At 48.0% G+C, this 17,418-nt stretch overlaps 1 protein-coding gene across 1 annotated transcript in view; it reads right to left on the bottom strand.

The window, feature by feature from the left end:
* The window catches only part of LOC144587214 (uncharacterized), a 97,283-nt gene extending 88,475 nt beyond the window's left edge, over window positions 1–8,808 (bottom strand). Inside the window, exons 1-3 of the mRNA XM_078387060.1 lie at window positions 7,523–8,808; window positions 1,372–1,582; window positions 67–359 (exon numbers count right to left, since the gene is read on the bottom strand). The gene's annotated coding sequence lies outside the window, so the exon portion shown is untranslated. The remainder of the gene's footprint in view (window positions 1–66; window positions 360–1,371; window positions 1,583–7,522) is intronic.
* Between the last annotated feature and the right edge of the window lie 8,610 nt (window positions 8,809–17,418).

The following is a 17,418-nucleotide window of genomic DNA, read 5'->3' as shown; positions in this document are numbered from 1 at the left end:
TCCCATTAAAACAATAAATATCAAAAAAAGAAGCTAGGGAGAGTTAGCCCCACCTCCTTTTCTTACCATGCTACCTTCTTTTTCCATTCAGCTACATAACGCAAACCATCAGGATCTTCTCTTAGGAAAAGAGTGTCCCTCAAACACAACCCATCGTTCATTTTTCTACATTCCTCAGACCTCCTTCTTCATGGCTGTAAACCAATTGCCTCAAAGAGGTGTAACGGTTCCCTCCGCCTCCAATGCTGGTGGAGATGGAGGCTGGGTTATCTCCATTCCAATTAGACAGGAATTTGTTGGGTCTCCGCACTGAGGCCTCTTCGACTTTGCATTCTTATCAGGATTCACTCTGTACCAGCCTGGCAGTAAATTAGGAAAAACAGCTTCTCAGCATTTTCCACATCCCCATGTCTTCAACTCTTTTCACTTTGAAAACCTGACTTCATTTTCTCTCATTCTCATTGACTCCTAGTCTCCTTCAATATGATGAAAGCTGGCACCCTCTCACTCCACAGAATGGTGTAACAAAAGCAGAGTAGTGTAATTGGTCCCCCCCCCGACACCAGCAACACCACTTGCTCAACATCCAGTGGGTGAAGGTGCAAAGGGGTCCTCCCAGAGCAGGAAGTCACGTTCATGCCACAGCCTCCCTACTCCATGCTTACCCAAGAGGAGACCGGCCCTCTTAAGACATGGCAGAACATCCACTGGTGGGAGCTTCTGAGTGAAGACGGGCAGCGAAAAGTGTATTATTTGGAGTGTCTGGATGTCCTCCTCCCCCCCCCCAAAAAAAACCACATTCCAGATCTTTGGGATTTCCGATCCCATTTCCCTTTGGAGCATATGCTGTTGCATTGCATTTCTGGTTTATGACTGTGCAACAGTTTGGGAGGGGTCTCGTGTTTGGGGGTGAGAGCTGAACCACCTCTTTCCCACCCCCCACATTGCATTGCATTTTTGCTTTATTTATTTAACTCATATGCCGCCCACACTACCCAATGGTTTCTAGGTGGCTTACAACAATTAAAATTCAACAATTAAAATACAATTAAAATATATACTCTAAAAATTGCTATCAGGACCCACAGTTGATATTATTTCAATTAAAAGCCTTTTGGAGCAGGAATGTTTTGACTTGTTGCCAAAATGTCATCAGCGTTGGCGCCAGATGAATCTCAAGCTGCGAACCTCACTTTTCGCAGTGAGAGTCACCCCCCAGAGGAGAGAGAGTTTCCTAGGGCTGAAGCGCAGCAGAATACAGTCAATGAACCTACACCCTATAAATAAAAGAAGAGGAGAGTAGTTGTAGTAGGGGACTCCCTGCTACATGGAATTGACACCGAAATATGCCAGGAGGATCCATGGACTCACCAGGTATGCTGTCTCCCTGGAGGACGGATAAGGGGTGTGGATGAAAGGATTGGCGTCACTCATAACACCTACAGATATATATTCCTTTCTTCTTGTCCACGTGAAAACAAACGACACAGCCAAGAGGAGCTACCAAGAAATCACGTCTGACTTTGAAGCTCTGGAAAGGAAACTCAAGGATTTTGGGGCCCAGAGAGCTTTTTCTTGCCTCCTACAAAAATCAAAAGAGAAAGGAAGATTGGATACGAAGGTGGTGTCGACGAAAGAGATTTGGTTTTTGGGACCATGGGCTAAGCTTCCTGGAAGCAGGACTGCTAGCAAGAGACGTATTGCAACTCACAAGGACTGGGGAGCATGTGCTTGCCCACAGCATGAAGAACTTCATCAGGAGGGCTTTGAACTGAATGGGAAGGAGGGAGAAGCAAGCACAGAGTTAAGGGTAGATGAAGCCTTACACATAATAAGAGGAATGGACCAAACTCATCAAAAGGACAACAATAATAACATGAACATTAATAATCACAATAATAAACACAACGATAATCATAATAACCATTATCAAGGTATAGATTGTTAAGGTTAAAATGTGAATTATGAATGGGATATGTAGTTATAGAAAGATGTAGAAAGAATCCATATTGGTTCTGTGTTAGCATGATTTTGTGCGATGAGAATGTTTTCTCCACGAGGTGAATGGAAAGTTCCATGTAAGCAGCCTTGTCCTGAGATGATAAGGAGTCAAGACACAACATCCTTGTTTGGATCAAGACCCGAAAAGAGGAGACGGGAAAACAACACCTGTACTTCTCATGGGAAACAGAGGCGTGATGAGAAGAGACTGTCCTTTCCGCCTATTGGTTAACATCTCGAAACAATGAAGAAGTAGGGCCGTGCCAATAAGGAAGAAAATGGAGGATGTGGGCAGAATTATTCATTCATTCATTCATTCATTCATTCATTCATTCATTCATTCATTCATTCATTCATTCATTCATTCATTCATTCATTCATTCATTCATTCTTCAACTTAGAATGGAGAATTAGAATGGAGGATTCAGATGCCAGTTTTTAGTGCTTTTTGCACTAAGATGTAGGAGAGAGAAAGAATAGAGGAGGGGGCTAACCCTTGCCTGCCTTCCAAACAGCTTTTTAGATTTTTTTTTTCATTTTTGCTAGATGGAATTTGTTAAGATTCTAACTGCAATATCTTACGGAAATGTAACTGATGCTTTGCTTATGCAACAAACTGAATCTCTCTACATTTATTTATTTTTCTAATAAAACAATTATTCTTAAAATCCTAAATTGGGTCTCTTGAACAGCAAATCTGCTGAGCCTGCTTCTAGAGTAATAGAAGGGCCACAGAGTGCTACTAGAGTCCTTTTTGCCTGAGCTTTGTTCGTCCTGGCAGACGCCAAAGCTCATAATTTTATCTTTGTTTTTTCTCTCAAATTACTTCGTAGAACAGACTTGTGGAAAGGGGTTTGTGTCACGTCCTGGCTGGGTTACCTGGACTCTGCTCAGCTAATTAGACCCTCTCTGTTCGACCATCAAGAATCCTTTAAGGCGGAGGTCGTCAATGACTGGTCCACGGCCCATTGCTGGTCCCTGGCTTGAGCCCAACCAGGCCGCCCAGACTTTCCCCGCCCCCCGCACGCACTCCCCTCCCCACAGCTGCTTTGCGCGTGCACGTGCCAGCGCTGGCATGAGTCCTCCCTCACCCTTTCCCGCAAGCCCCTGTGGGTGCAAAGGAGCTGTGGGGAGGGAAATAAAATAAAAGACTCACCGGCCTCCGCCAGCGGCGGCACACACTCCCTCACCCCTTCAAGCATGCATCAGCGCGCAGGAGGGGTGGCCGCAGGGGTGTGCAGGCACTCCTGCGCACGCGTGAAGCAATGAGGGAACGTGTGCGCGCCTATGGCACGTGCACTCTCCAACCACTGTGCATGTGCATCAAAGAAGGCAAGCGCGAAGGGCTGCCCCACCTCCCTAAGAGACTCCCCCGGTCCGCACTAGTGAAAACACTGGGGAACACTGCTTTAGGGGATCTTGGTGCTGGCAATGACAATCATAATAAATGCAAGCACAGAGTATATGAATGCCAGGAGTATGGGAAACAAACAAGAAGAACTTGAAAATTTAATTGATGGGGGTAAGCATAACTTGATAGGAATAAAGCAGATTTGGCTGGATGACTCCCATGACTGGAATCCAGCGACTGAGCAATATAAAATGATCAAAAAGAACAGAGAGAATAAAAAGGGAGGTGGAGTGGCAGGATATGTAAAAAAAAATACACATTCCTGCACAGAAATACAGGAGGAGGAGATTGGCTGTCCCATCAAGAGAATTTGGATCAATCGAGTTGGAGCAAAAATACAAAAGGAAATTGGTAGTTGGAGTCTACGCCCGACCACCCAATCCAAAAGAGGAAGCTAACAAAAGTTTTGAAAAACAAACTGCAGGGATTTCAAAGAGACACGATGTAGCAGTGATGAATTCAATTATCCAGATATATGCTGGGAGGAAAATTCTGCCAGGTATGGGCCTTCCAAGAAATTCATGGCTTGTGTGGCTGATCATTTTCTCCTACAAAAAGTGAAGAAAGAAACTAGAGGAGTTGTTATTCTTGACCCGATACTGACCTAACAGAGATGACATGGTGGGGGGAGTGGTGGCAAGGGGAATTCTAGGTGAGAGTGACCCTGTACAGTGGTGCCTCGCTTACCGAGTGCACCGTAGAACGACGAATCCGCATAACGAGGCTGTTCTAGCAATCGCAAATGCGATCGCATACCGATGGCTAGATAGGGCGAAAATCGCATAGCGAAGATCGGTAAGCGTTTCGCTTACCGACCTTCGCTTTGCGACCCGCGGATCAGCTGTTCGGCGACTTCAAAATGGCCGCTGGAAGCCCCGAAATGGCCGCGCGCAGCGTTTTCGCGCCCTCCCCTCGCTTAACGAGGGCGCGAAAATGGCTGCCGGCCATAGGAAGCATCGCTGAACAGTACTGTAAGTTTTCGGCCCATTTGCGTTCCTATGGGTTTTCTTGATCTGTTCAGCGATGCTTCGCCATAGCGAAGGTTAATCCGGAACAGATTAACCTCGCTATGCGAGGCACCACTGTACTTCTAGAATTCTTAATTTCAAAGAAAATGAAAGCAGAATGTAGCCACAGAGGTCTGCTGGATATTTTAAAAAGCCAACTGTAATAATCTCAGAACAAGGATAAGGAAGGTCCCATGGCAGGAGATCCTAACAAGAAAAGGAGTCCAAGAACAGTGGGAGCTTCTAGAAAAAGAGATGGAGGCATAGATGTTGCCCTCTGGAGAGAATGAGAGAGACTTGACAGAAACTCTGTCTTTCTCTCAGGATACAAAAACATATGACAGGCAAATTTAACAAGAAAAATACTTTGTAGTTAAACATTTAACTTAAATAGCTTAACTTCACCATAATGGCATATACATCACATATAATGGCTGGTGACTCATGAACCCACTGTCAGCCTGACCGCCCTTAAGCAAAGGTGCAGCAATGAACTGCTCTGCCTCAGCTGCTTTTTATACAAACTTCAGCCACTACAGTCGCAGGCGCCTGCCCCTGGCTACAGCAGCCTCAAACTTTCCCAGTGAATCAGCTTCAGGTGTTTGGCTGACCTACATGCAGTTTGTTCCTCAGGCTTTCCTACGTGAGCATGTTCAAGACTTTATTTACTGTATTTCTCAGTAAATTAAGAACGGGGCATTCCAGTTCTGCTAGACAATGACCCCCATCTTTCTATAGGAAGTGGCTTAGTACGTAAATAGATCAGCAACATTATCCTTGCTTGGGCAAAATTCTGCGAAAACTTCAAATGGTGCAAAATGCAGCAGCCAGTCTTCTTAGTGGGGTGAGAAAATACAGTGGTGCCCCGCATAATGAGCGATACGTTTAACGACGAATCCGCATAGCGATGTGTTTTTTGCGATCGCAAAAGCAATCGCATAACAATGTTTTAAATAGTAAAAAATCGCTTTGCGATGATCGCTAAGCTGTTTCACTTACCGTTTATCGCATAGCGATCTTTTTAGAACAGCTGATCGGCGGTTCCAAAATGGCCGCTGGGTAAATAAAATGGCCGCCCACAGTGTTTTCGCGCCCTTTCCTCGCTTACCGGGCAGCGAAAATGGCAGCCACATGGAGGATTTTTGTAGAACAGTGAGTTCCCCCCCCATAGAAATGCATTATTTATTTATTTATTTGATTTATATGCCGCCCACTCTACCCAAAGGTCTCTGGGCGAGACCATGTTTTAATGTGTTCCTATGGGCTTTGTTGCCCCACATAGCGACAAATCCGTATAGCAATGATTTTTTCGGAACGGATTATTGTCGCTATGCGGAGCACCACTGTATCAGCATATCTCCCCCACCCTGGCTGCTTTGCATTGGTTGCCCATTTATTTACGCATTAATTTCAAAGTATTGATGATGACGTATAAAGCCCTAAGCTGTTTGGGACCTCGATACCTGGCAGATCGCCTTCCCCCACCCAGGTCTACCCGAATCACTCGACAAAGCCAGCAGGGACGGGTGAGGGGCCTTACGCCGAGAGAGGCCCGGAAGGAAAGAACAAGAAAACGGGCCTTCTCAGTAGTGGCCCCTCGGCTGTGGAATACGCCCCCCATGGAAATCTGCCTGGCTCCCTCGCTGGGTGTTTTTTAAAGCCATTTAAAAACTTGGCTCTTTAGGCAGGCCTTCCCTCCAGTCCATTAACTTAATTTCTGCTGCTGTTTCTTAACTATTCCTATCTTGATAATGTAGTTACGAATATAGACACTGGCTATTAGGTTTTTACTATGTACTGTATTTTATTTTATCTTGTTTTAGCACTCATGTAAGCTGCCCCAAGTAGACTTTGTCTAGAGGGGCGGGGTATAAATTCAAGAAAAGAAAGAAAAGTACACACTTTTAGCTAAGGATATTTACACTTGCAGCAATATCACAGCATGTCCAAACTGAGAAATAAAACAACCCTATTACTGACTGATGAAATGTTACATTTTCAAAATCACCTGTATCATTATCCTTTTAAAAGTTTGTAACCCTAGGAGTTGCAACTTATCTGGAAAAATCATCCACCAGAACTAACAGCCACTTTTTCTGGCCTTTGGTGGCAGATAAAGATCCAACCAGATCTGCTGATTGGTTGAAGTTGAAGAGGTCTGTTGGACACTCTTGAACTTTTCTTAATTATAGGAGACATTTTATTTACTTCTCTTGCATACACTGCAATCTAAATACTGTATGTCTGGCAAGACTTGGGACACAGATTTGACACACACAAACATATTTTGTTCACAACCCCAAAATTGGCATGACTTAACAGTCTGTGAAGTAAATGCACACACTCGTTATGCTGTGGCTTATTATAAACATTTCGGATAGTCTTTCTTTCAGACATAACATACAAATTATTTTCATACTTTCCAGTTGCAAGAATTTTACTTCCTTGCTGTACATAAGATTTACTACTGGAAAAATGTACAGTGGTGCTTCGCTTAACGCGCACCCCGTTTAACGACGAATCCGCATATTGATGAAGATTTTGTGATTGCAAAAGCGATCGCATTGCAATGTTTTAGATGGAAAAAAATTGCTTTGCGATGATCGGTATTTATTTATTTATTAATTTTTATTTATTTATTTTATTTATATCCCACCTATCTGGTCGGGTGAGGACCACTCAGTTTCGCTTACCAATCATCGCATAGCGATGATTTTCCAACAGTTGATTGGCGGTTCCAAAATGGCCACTGGGTAAATAAAATGGCCGCCCGCTGTGTTTTCGCCCGGATTCCTCACTTACCAGGCAGCGAAAATGGCCACCGTATGGACAATTTTCGCTTAAAGGTGAGTTTTAAAGCCCATAGGAATGCATTGAAGGGGTTTCAATGCATTCGTATGGGATTTTTAAAACCGCATAGCAACGAAATTGCTTTACAGCGATTTTTGCTGCACGGATTATCGTTGCTATGTGGAGCACCACTGTATTTTATTTCAGTCTTTTCCCATTAAGACAGACTATGAAACTCCAAACAATTTGGAAGTTTAAGGTGGGGCAGGATTGCAACTGGAGATTGATAAACCAATAGGAAGAAATACCTTACCACTTTGAACGAGTTCAAATCTCCAGGGCTGGATGAACTGCATCCGAGAGGACTGGTGGAGCTGGCTGAAGAACTCTCAGAACTGCTCTCCATTACTGTGTTTTCTTGAAATCATGGGAAAGAGAGGAGGTGCCAGAAGTTTAGAGGAGGGCTAATGTACCCATCTTCAAAAAAAAGGCAAGAAAAAAAGGAACCTAGGGAACTACAGGCCAGTCAGCCTGACATCAATCCCAGATAAAATTCTGGAATAGATCATAAAGCAACCATTGTGCAAGCACCTAGGAAACAAGGCAGTCATAATAGAAGCCAGCGCTAAGCGACATGTGTGTTGTAGTGTAGAGAAAACTCTCCTAGCATCCTGTGGCTGCTTCTGAGGAGGCTGGAGCTGCTACCATTCCTCCTCTTCATCATCATCCTAGAGAGCTTGCCATAGAGGCCTTTCCTTAGGCCAGTCAGAGGGCTTGACTAATTGCCTTTCCCCAGACCAACCCTAATGTAACCGTTGTCCTATCTGAACCCCGTCTACTACCTGTAATGCTGTCACTACCTGTGGCCTTATAATGTTAATAAAAGGACAGTCTCCTGGGGGCAGCGAGCGAGCGAGCGAGCGAGAACGGAGAAGACTTCTCATTCTGCTTCCTTGATGACTTGCCCACCAGGAGAACTGCTGGCAGACACCCATCGGTGTGCGCGTGTGGCTGATTCCCTTAATCTATTGCTAAGAGACTGTTTGCTATCCTATTATCTGGTGATCACCACAAAGCCCATCAGCCTGCTCATTGCCTGAACCCAACAATTGGCGCCCAACGTTTTCTCTACACCACAACACCCATGTGGCTTAGCAACCTTGGGAATGGCACCCCCACACATGTACACTTTAGAAATCTTTTCAATCCCTTTTGGCTGATTTATTCGTCATTTAGTCATTTCTGACTCTTCGTGACCCCATGGACCAGAGCACGCCAGGCCCTCCTGTCTTCCACGACTGATTTATTGATCCCTTTTCCTCCACATGATACTCTCTTATTAACTCTAAAATCACTCCCACAGGTATTAAGCTGAACTCCATTGTGGAGAAACCGTATTATCCACCAAAGAATTCGGGATATTGAACTTCGGACTCTGGCAGCTAGTTTGAATTTAATTTGCTGTCCTCGTTTTTACCGGTTTCCCCCTTCGTCTGTAACTGGTGGCAATTATTTCACCAGTCTCATTAATCCTCTGTGGCACTGGACATTTACGCTGACCAGATTTCCCTTAGGTGTCCTTTCTGGCAGGTATCATAAACAACCGGATTTAACAGAGCATGTAAGCTGAATATCTTGCTCCTGTAATAAACTAGGCTGACTGCTTCAAGGAGCCTTGACGTAACTTGACCATATTTTGCTTATCGTAGTGGAATTATTATTTTAATGCCAATAAAGGTTTTGACTGATTGATTGATTGATTGATTGATTGACTTCAGCAAAGCTTTTGACCAAGTGCTGATCCTCCTGCCCAGGGTGTGAAAAGACCAGGGAGACCCGGGTGGGGTGGAGTGGGGGGGGGGGGAAGAAAGAGGAGGCCAAACAGGGAGGGAGGGAGGGAGGGAGGGGGAGACCCTGGGGGGGGATCAGGGAAGCGACGGGGGGGGGGGAGTGCCTGGGAGATGCGGTCCCTGTTACACAAACCAGGAGGTGGGCAGAGAGGGCTAGAAACAGGCAGGCAGGTTTGTGCCTTTGGGGGGGGGCGTTGAGGTGGCCCCCTCCTTCCTTCTGCTTCCGGTCCTCCCTCCCTCTCCCCCTCCCCCTGAATAGTGGGCTCACACACACCCCCGCCAAGCCTGCAATGCCTCACAGCCACTCCCCTTGGGGACTCCGAAGGGTCTCCCTCCCTCTCTATCTCCCACCCCCTGGCAGCGGCCCCCCGAGGCCCCCTCCCTTTGGACAACCCCCCCCCCAGGAGCAGCAGGAGGAGGGGGATGGGCGGGGGTGGGATGCTGGGGGGGGTCTCTGACCTCGGGAACACCCAGGACCCTCCCTACCCCCCACCCCGCTCGCTGCCTCCAGGGCCTTGGAGGGACCCCCCCACACACACACACACACCACCCGTCCCGCCCCTCCCCTGAAGATCTTCGTCGTCGTCGTTCCCCCCCCCCCCACGCCGGAGGAGGAGGAGAGGAGGAGAGCCTGCCAAGGCGTCCGTGCAAAGCCTCGCCCGGGGGGGGGGACCGTTTGCACCCAACTCCGGTTGCAGGGAAGAGAGCACCGCCGTCCCCCCCGCCACAGGAGGGGATAATCTCCCCACCACCCCATCTCCTCCTCCAGCCCCCTCCCTCCTAGGAACCCCCCCTCCCAATCCCAGGTGAGATGGCGGAAAGAGGAGGGGGATGGAGGGAGGGATGATTGACGGACGGTGGGTGGGGGAAGAGCTTTGCCCAGAGCCAAAAGGCTGGGGTGTGTGTGAAAAGAGGGACTTTCCCCCCTTGGACACAAACACACAAACACACACAAACGAGACAGAGAGAGAGAGAGAAAGACACAGAGAGATTATATTTACAATATTATTTACAATATTTTTAGCTGCACCATTACCATTGGCTTCTGGGCGGCGTACAACATTAAAACTTAAAAACATTAAAATAGACAATATAAAATATCCTATATTAAAACAATTCTTAAAACATGAATACTAATAAGTCCTGCTGCTCATGTGGCCAGCTAGAGAATACTGTTTAATTAAAATGGCAAGAGTGTTGGAGCCAGGCGGATCTCTATAGGGAGGGCATTCCAAAGTTGGGGGGCCACAACCGAGAAGGCCCTATTTTGACATGCGACCCCCCTCACCTCTTTCAGGGATGGCACCTTCAGAACAGACTCCTGGTCTGATCTTAGAGGACTGGCAGGCTCATATGGAAGAAGGCAGTCCTTTAGGTCAGTGGTTCTTAACGTGGGCAATAATGCCCCCCAGGGGGCGATTTCATTTTTCAGGGGGGCGATAGAACGAAAAGGGGCGGTGTGGGGGCGCTGGAGCAGAAGGGGGGGCGGTAGGGGGGCCCTGGAGGAAGCCAAACCTGTTAAGATGGCTGCAGCCTTTTTACAGTGTGCATGAATATATATTTTCCTCCAATCTTAATTTAGTTTCAGAGTTTTTGTCTTGAAATTTTTAGTTCCTGCATTGTGGTTTGTTTTTATGCCCTTTTTATATTTCTTTTTGCGTCTTAAAATTCGCTTGCAACTAAATCATTAAATGTTTTTGGGGCATTTCATTTTCTTAGAATTGAATTTTGTTTTCAAGGGTCATTGGATTTAAGTGTCATAAATAAATAAATAAATAAATAAATAAATAAATAAATAAATAAATAAATAAATAAATAAATAAATAAGAAAGATATCATCACCGCGGGGAGGGGGGCGGTGATAACTTCCTCAATGGCTCAAGGGGGCGTTTCTTTCAAAAAGGTTAAAAACCACTGCTTTAGGTAACCAGGTCCTAAGCCGTTTAGGGCTTTATATGTCAAAGCACTTTGAATTGGGCCCGAGCAGCAACCGGCAGCCAGTGTAAATTTTTCAGAACAGACGTGATATGAGTCCATGCGGCGGCACCACTTACCAGCCGCGCAGCCCGGTTCTGTGCCAGTTGCAGTCACTGGACCGTCTTCAAAGGCTGCCCCACGTATAGCGCATTGCAGTAGTCCAGTCTGGTTGTTAACAGTGCATGAGTGACTGCTGCCAGGCTCCGCTCATCCAGGTAAGGGCGAAGTTTATATATTATCCGCAGCTGTAAGAAAGCACCCCTGGACACCGAGTCCACCTGGGCTTCCAAGGTCAGACTGGGGTCAAGGAGCACCCCCAAGCTGCGGACCCTATCCTTTAGGGGGAGTGTAATCCCGTCTAAAGCAGGGAAATGGCCCTTTAACCTATCTGGCGGAGCACCTACCAGCAGCACTTCTGACTTGTCTGGATTGAGCCTCAGTTTATTGACCCTCATCCAGACCATTATCGAGTCCAGGCACGAGTTCACAACAGTGACTGCCACACTTGGATTGGTAGAGAATGAGAGGTAGAACTGGGTGTCATCAGCATATTGCTGACTCCTCAGCCCAAACCTCCTAACGACCTCCCCCAATGGCTTCATGTAGATATTGAACAGCATAGGGGACAGTATAGAGCCCTGAGGAACCCCATGACACAACCGCCATGGATCAGAGCTACTGTCCCCCAGCACCACCTTCTGGACTCGATCAGCCAGGTAGGAGCGGAACCACTGTAAAACAGTGCCTCCGATTCCCATCCCAGCCAATCTGTCCAGAAGGACACCATGGTCGATGGTGTCGAAAGCCACTGAGAGGTCCGGGAGAATCAACAGGGATGCATTGCCCCTGTCTTTCTCCCGGCAAAGGTCGTCAAACAGGGCGACCAAGGCAGTTTCCATCCCATAACCTGGCCTGAAACCCGATTGAAATGGATCTAGATAATCCGTTTCATCCAGGAGAGTCTGGAGGTGCTCAGCCACCACACGTTCTAACACCTTCCCCAGAAAAGGGAGGTTTGCTATTTGTCGATAGTTGCTCACTAGACCTGGGTCCAGATTAGGGTTTTTAGGAGTGGGCAAATCAACACCTCCTTTAATGGGGCAGGGACCACTCCCTCTCTTAACGAGGAGTTGATGACCTCCAGGATCCAGGTGCGAACTCCCCTGGCAGATTTCTTTATTAGCCATGATGAGCAAGGGTCGAGTTGTGTAGTGGTGACACGAATCGATCCAAGCACCCTGTCCACATCCTCAGGTCGCAACAACTGGAACTCATCCAATAAATTATGACATAAGTCTGGAGCACTGTGGAGTCCAACTCTTTGCGAATCTGAGCAATTTTTCCCTCAAAGTGTGTAGCAAATTCATTACAGCGAGCCACTGAGGAGTCCAGGACCTCCACTGAACCATTAGGTTGAAGAAGGTCCCGGACCACTCGAAATAGCTCTGCTGGATGACACACTGAGGAAGTGATCCTGACCAAGGATTTGCAAGTGAAGCACCGAGGAGGAGGAGGAAGACGAAGAAGGAGGGGGGCTGGAGGGGGGCAGAAAGGGTCTTGTCCCCCCCTCCATTGAAGGGGATCCACAGTGGGGACGGGGTGTCATGCACCTCCTCTTCCTCCCCCCATCCTGTGAATGCGCTGGGAGACCGTGGGTGGGGGAGAAATGGGAGGGAGGGGGAGCTGCTTCTTTTGGTTTCCCCCCTCCCGGACATGTGCCCAGGAGGGGCCATCAAATGCATCGCACACACCCCTCTCTCCCCCCTGCACACAAGGGTAGCCTTTATGGACCTTTTGGCCATGTGGGGTGGGGCGGGGGTGGGACGTTTGGGTACCTAGATGGGAAGAGGGAAGGAAGCCTCTGGGTGCCCCCCAAGAAGCTCCCTGGTTGAATGCTAGGGCTCTCCACTCTAGGTGGGTCGGGGGAAGGAGACAAAATTGCGCCTGAGTGGGGGGCTCCCCCCTGCTATCCAGCCGTCCTCCTCCTCCTCCCTTCCCCTCCCGCAGCCCCCAACCCGTGAAGGAAAGGGCCCTGGAGAAAGGGCCCTCCCAAGGTGGGGCTCCCCTCCCCATAGTCCCTTGACAAAAGGGACACCCCTCACCCACGGACCGTCCGCCCCTCCGCCTCGGAGGAAGGGAACGTTTCCGGCAAGTGAGTTTGGGGAGGTTGAGGCACTCCAAGGGCACCTGCTTGTACATGTGTGTGGGATGAAGACTTACAGTAAGCTGCTCACAATGGCGGCCGAGGAGAGACAGACCTTCTGTTGGCTTCTTGCATCGTCCGCCGACCCAGCCGGACTCTTCTTCCCTTGGTCCTCATGAGTTGCACCCCCAGCTGTGCTTGGCCTCCACCACCCACCTCTTTGGGTTCATAAACTCTGATTGTAGGACAATATCCAAGCCTCCTGCTAAGACGGGGCCTGGGAGACACACACACAGGCCTTCCCTTCCCTCCCCAGGTCCTCCTTATGGGGGTCGAACAGGCACAAAAACAGGGGGCAACAGAGGGAGGGAGGTTCTTCCCTCCGAGGCCCCTCTTTTCAATTCAGGGCCCGCATAGGAAAGGCAGAGCAGAAGGGGCATGTGTGTATGTGTGTGAGGGGACTCATCATCTCCTCTGTGTCCCCCTTCCTCCTCCTCCTCCAACTGGGAGTGCCTATGTCTGTTTTAGAGAAAGCTGCTTTCTCATGAGGTGCCTAAAGTAAATCTTCAGTTTCAACATTTGATCTAGGGCCCCACTTGCTCCTGTTCCTGGCAGGCCACAATATCCACCAAGCTCTCCTCCAGCACTACCGCATTTCAAAGGAATCAGTTGTTTATTTCCTGTCAGCTTTCTCAGCAGCCCAACCTACAGGGTGTGTGGGAACTCAAGAGAGTGGGTGATCTTAGCCTTCGTTTCCCGTCAGGCTTCCTTCCACTTGATGATCTTTTCTAGTTCCTTCGTTGCTGCTCTTCTGAGTCCATAGAAGAGTGGTGGGGTTGGAAGGGACCTTGGAGGTCTTCTAGCCCAACCCCCTGCCCAAGCTAGGAGATCTCAGACAGATGGCTCTCCAATCTCTTCTTGGAAACCTCCAGTGATGAGGCACCCACAACATCAGGAGGCAAGTTGTTCCACCGCTTAATGATTCTCACCATCAGGATGTTCCTCCTTACTTCCATGTTGGATCTCCCACTAACAAGTTTCCACTGATTGGTTCTTGTCCTACCCTCAGGAGCAGTGGAGAATAAATCAATGCCATCTTCCCTGTGGCAACCCTTTACATCTTGTTTAGTTGTTAAGTCATGTCTGACTCCTCGTGACCCCATGGACCAGACCCATGGTCCCCAACTCCCAGAAGCCTTCACCACCGCCTCTGCTGGCCAGGATTTCTGGGAGTTAAAGTCCAAGAACATCTGGAGGCCCAAGGTTGGGGACCACTAGACCAGAGCACGCCAGGTCCTCCTGTCTTCCACTGCCTCCCAGAGTTGGGTCAGATTCATGGTGGACCGTTGGTCCAGATAGGCGGGATAAAAATCAAATAAATAAATAAATAAATGAATAAATGAATAAATGAATATATATATATATAAAATCAAATAAATAAATAAATAAATATATATACACATATATATACATATACATATATATATAAATAAAAATATTGATGGCTTCGATCACACTGTCCATCCATCTCATCCTCTATCATCCCATGTCCTCTTGCCTTCACATTTTCCCAACATCAGGGTCTTTTAAAGTGTGAAGGCAAGAGGAGAAGGGGACGACAGAGCATGAGATGGAAGCTACCAGAATGAATTCAACCCAAATCCTCCCTCCTTCCCTCTCTCTATCACCCTAGTGTAATAGAGCTGCAATGATATGTTAGGTTACATTAACAGAAGTATAATCTCCAAATCCTGTAAGGTACTAAGCCCTCTCTATTCGGCAATGCTTAGGCCTCACAGAATCATCAAATAATGAAGTTTGAAGCGGCCAATAAAGCTGTCAAGTCCACTCCAACTGGCTCAATCCAGGCATAAAAGTCAAAGGATATCTGCCAGGTGGTTGTCTAAAATTCTCTTGAATGCCTCCAATGTTAGATGATTGTTGTAAGGCACCTTGGATTCTTCCCGGACAAAGATGCTGTAAAAATATTTTAAATAAATAAATATCATCTCTACATCTTTCTGAATGTCTAGATCTTTCTGAATGTTGGATCTATCTGAGGAGTGCTCCTTCATCCAGGTCATTTATGAAGTTGTTGAAGAAGAGCACTAGGCCCGAGAAAGAAACGCAAGGGACCCCACTGCGTGCTTCCCTCCATGAAGATCTGCTGGTTGGGTTGCCTATCCCACTTTGTTCTATCTTACTCAGAAGTAGGTTGTGGTCTACCTTATCCAATGCCTTACTGAAGTCCAAGTAGACTATATCCACTGTGTTTCCACTAATTTATTTACTTTATCAAAGATGGCAACAAGATTCGTTTGGCATGACCTGACCTGTTCTTAACAAGCCCATGCTGGCTTCTAGTCATCACCTTGTTGTCTTCTAGGTGCTCACAAATCTGCTGCTTGATTATTTTTTTTCCATGATTTTCCCAGGTATTTAAGTCAAGCTGCTTGGCCTGTAGTTTCCTGGATCCACTTTTTGCCCCCTTTTTGAAGACTGGAACCCCAAGAGCTTTTTTCCAGTCCTCTGGCAGTTTGCCCGTGCAGAAGTACTCTTTTGCAAGACTCTTTCTGGTGTAGTTTTTGGGATGTTTAGTAGGCAACCTGCTGTCCTGAAAGCTGATTCCACCTCGAAATCCTTGATGTTACGTTGGATCCGTGTGACGAACTGAACATCATGCCATCTTGCATTGCCTAAGGATAAATCCGGACACAGTTAAGCCGGCATATCATCCAATGTGGGGAAGAGCTGAAGTCCAGCCATAGCGTAGTTTCCATTCTTTCTGGGTTGCTTCGTATAAGGCAAGGCTATTTTTTCTAGCTAAATAAGCCAAATAGAACAAAGTGAGTATGACTGATTTTCATTTTTGCAATTGCATTTTCTTTTGTGAAACCCGGATTTATTATTTGCTCATTTATTATTTGCACCTGACTTTTCCTGAATCCTGCTTTCTGAGTTCTGGACAAATCTTTCTTTTTTTCTTTCTTTCTGTTTCCCTCATGTGAGGAACCCGGCAGCACAATCATAATTTTCACTCCATGAGGGACAACATCCAGAACACTGGAATCGGGAACCCTTGGAGCCCAGAAGCCATGAACACCTTGCCCCTGAAGGGAATCTTAGGAACAAGTCCATGAAAGTTGACTATCGTGGGGTCCAAAGAAGGCTTCTTCAACCGTGGTCCTACTCTGGCCTCCTTTAAGCCCAAGGGGATCCTACCTTGTTTCACAAAGAGGCCTTCGCCTCTCCCCTCCTGCCCCCTCAACCCGTCCTTCTCCGGAGGTTTTTCCATCTCTGGGACGGGACAGTCTTCCAATGGCTCCCAGTCATCTTTTGAGGGGAGGGCCCAGTGGCTGGTGCTGGGAGTGGGGTCTCCTGCTCCATGGCCTGGACACTGGCCTGTCAGGATCCCTCAGATTTTAATGTCTTGACCCCTATGCTATTGAACACCTCCATGAAACCGCTGGCCGAGGTCATCTGGAGTTTTGGGGTCGACGGTGACCCCCCCCCACTTGGCCTCTCCTTTCCAGGAAAAGGCCGTGGTGGCTTTAGACCCGTGTGCCGGGTGTCAGGAAGGGAACGGACGAGGCTGACCCTGAAGCTGGGCAAGAGAGAGAGGGGGGGGGGCGCTCATGGTCGGTAGAAAAGCAGGCCGAGGAATTGGGGGGGTGGCCTGTGCTGGACGGGGCGACACTGTCCCCCACCCCAAAAAAACCCCAAAAGAAAACAGAGGGAATGATGGCCTGGCGGGACTTGTGATAGGGGTGTGTGGTTTTGTGCTTTGAGTGTGTTGTCTGGGTTGTGTGTCCTTTCTCAGGGCGGGAAATGGGCTCCCCCCCCCCCCGTTGAGTGTCTTGGGCCTCCTCAGGAAGAAATGTCAGGGACGCCAGGCTAGGTTTTCGTTTGTGTGTGTGGGGGGTGTTGTGGGTCTGTGGGGTGTGTATTGTGTGGGGTGTGTATTGCGTGTGTGAGGTGTCCCATTCAGTGTCCCTCTCTTCCTCTCCCCCCGCCCCTCCCCCGCGCTCCCCACGTGTCTCCCCTCCCCCCCTTGTCACCATCACAACCACCCCCTCCCTTCTCTACCTCCAACCGGAAGCGGAAGCCGCGCTCCTGCCCCTCCTCTGTCTCTCCCTCCCCGGACCCAACTCTATGGTCCGTCAAGGATCGCAGGCTCCCTCGTGAGTTTCCCGCCAGAGGACCTGGAAGGAGGGGGGCGGTTGGGATATATTTGGGGGG

This window comes from Pogona vitticeps, chromosome 2, assembly GCF_051106095.1.
Source record: "Pogona vitticeps strain Pit_001003342236 chromosome 2, PviZW2.1, whole genome shotgun sequence".
Taxonomy (NCBI): domain Eukaryota; kingdom Metazoa; phylum Chordata; class Lepidosauria; order Squamata; family Agamidae; genus Pogona; species Pogona vitticeps.
This window is presented reverse-complemented; position numbering and strand designations above follow the sequence as displayed.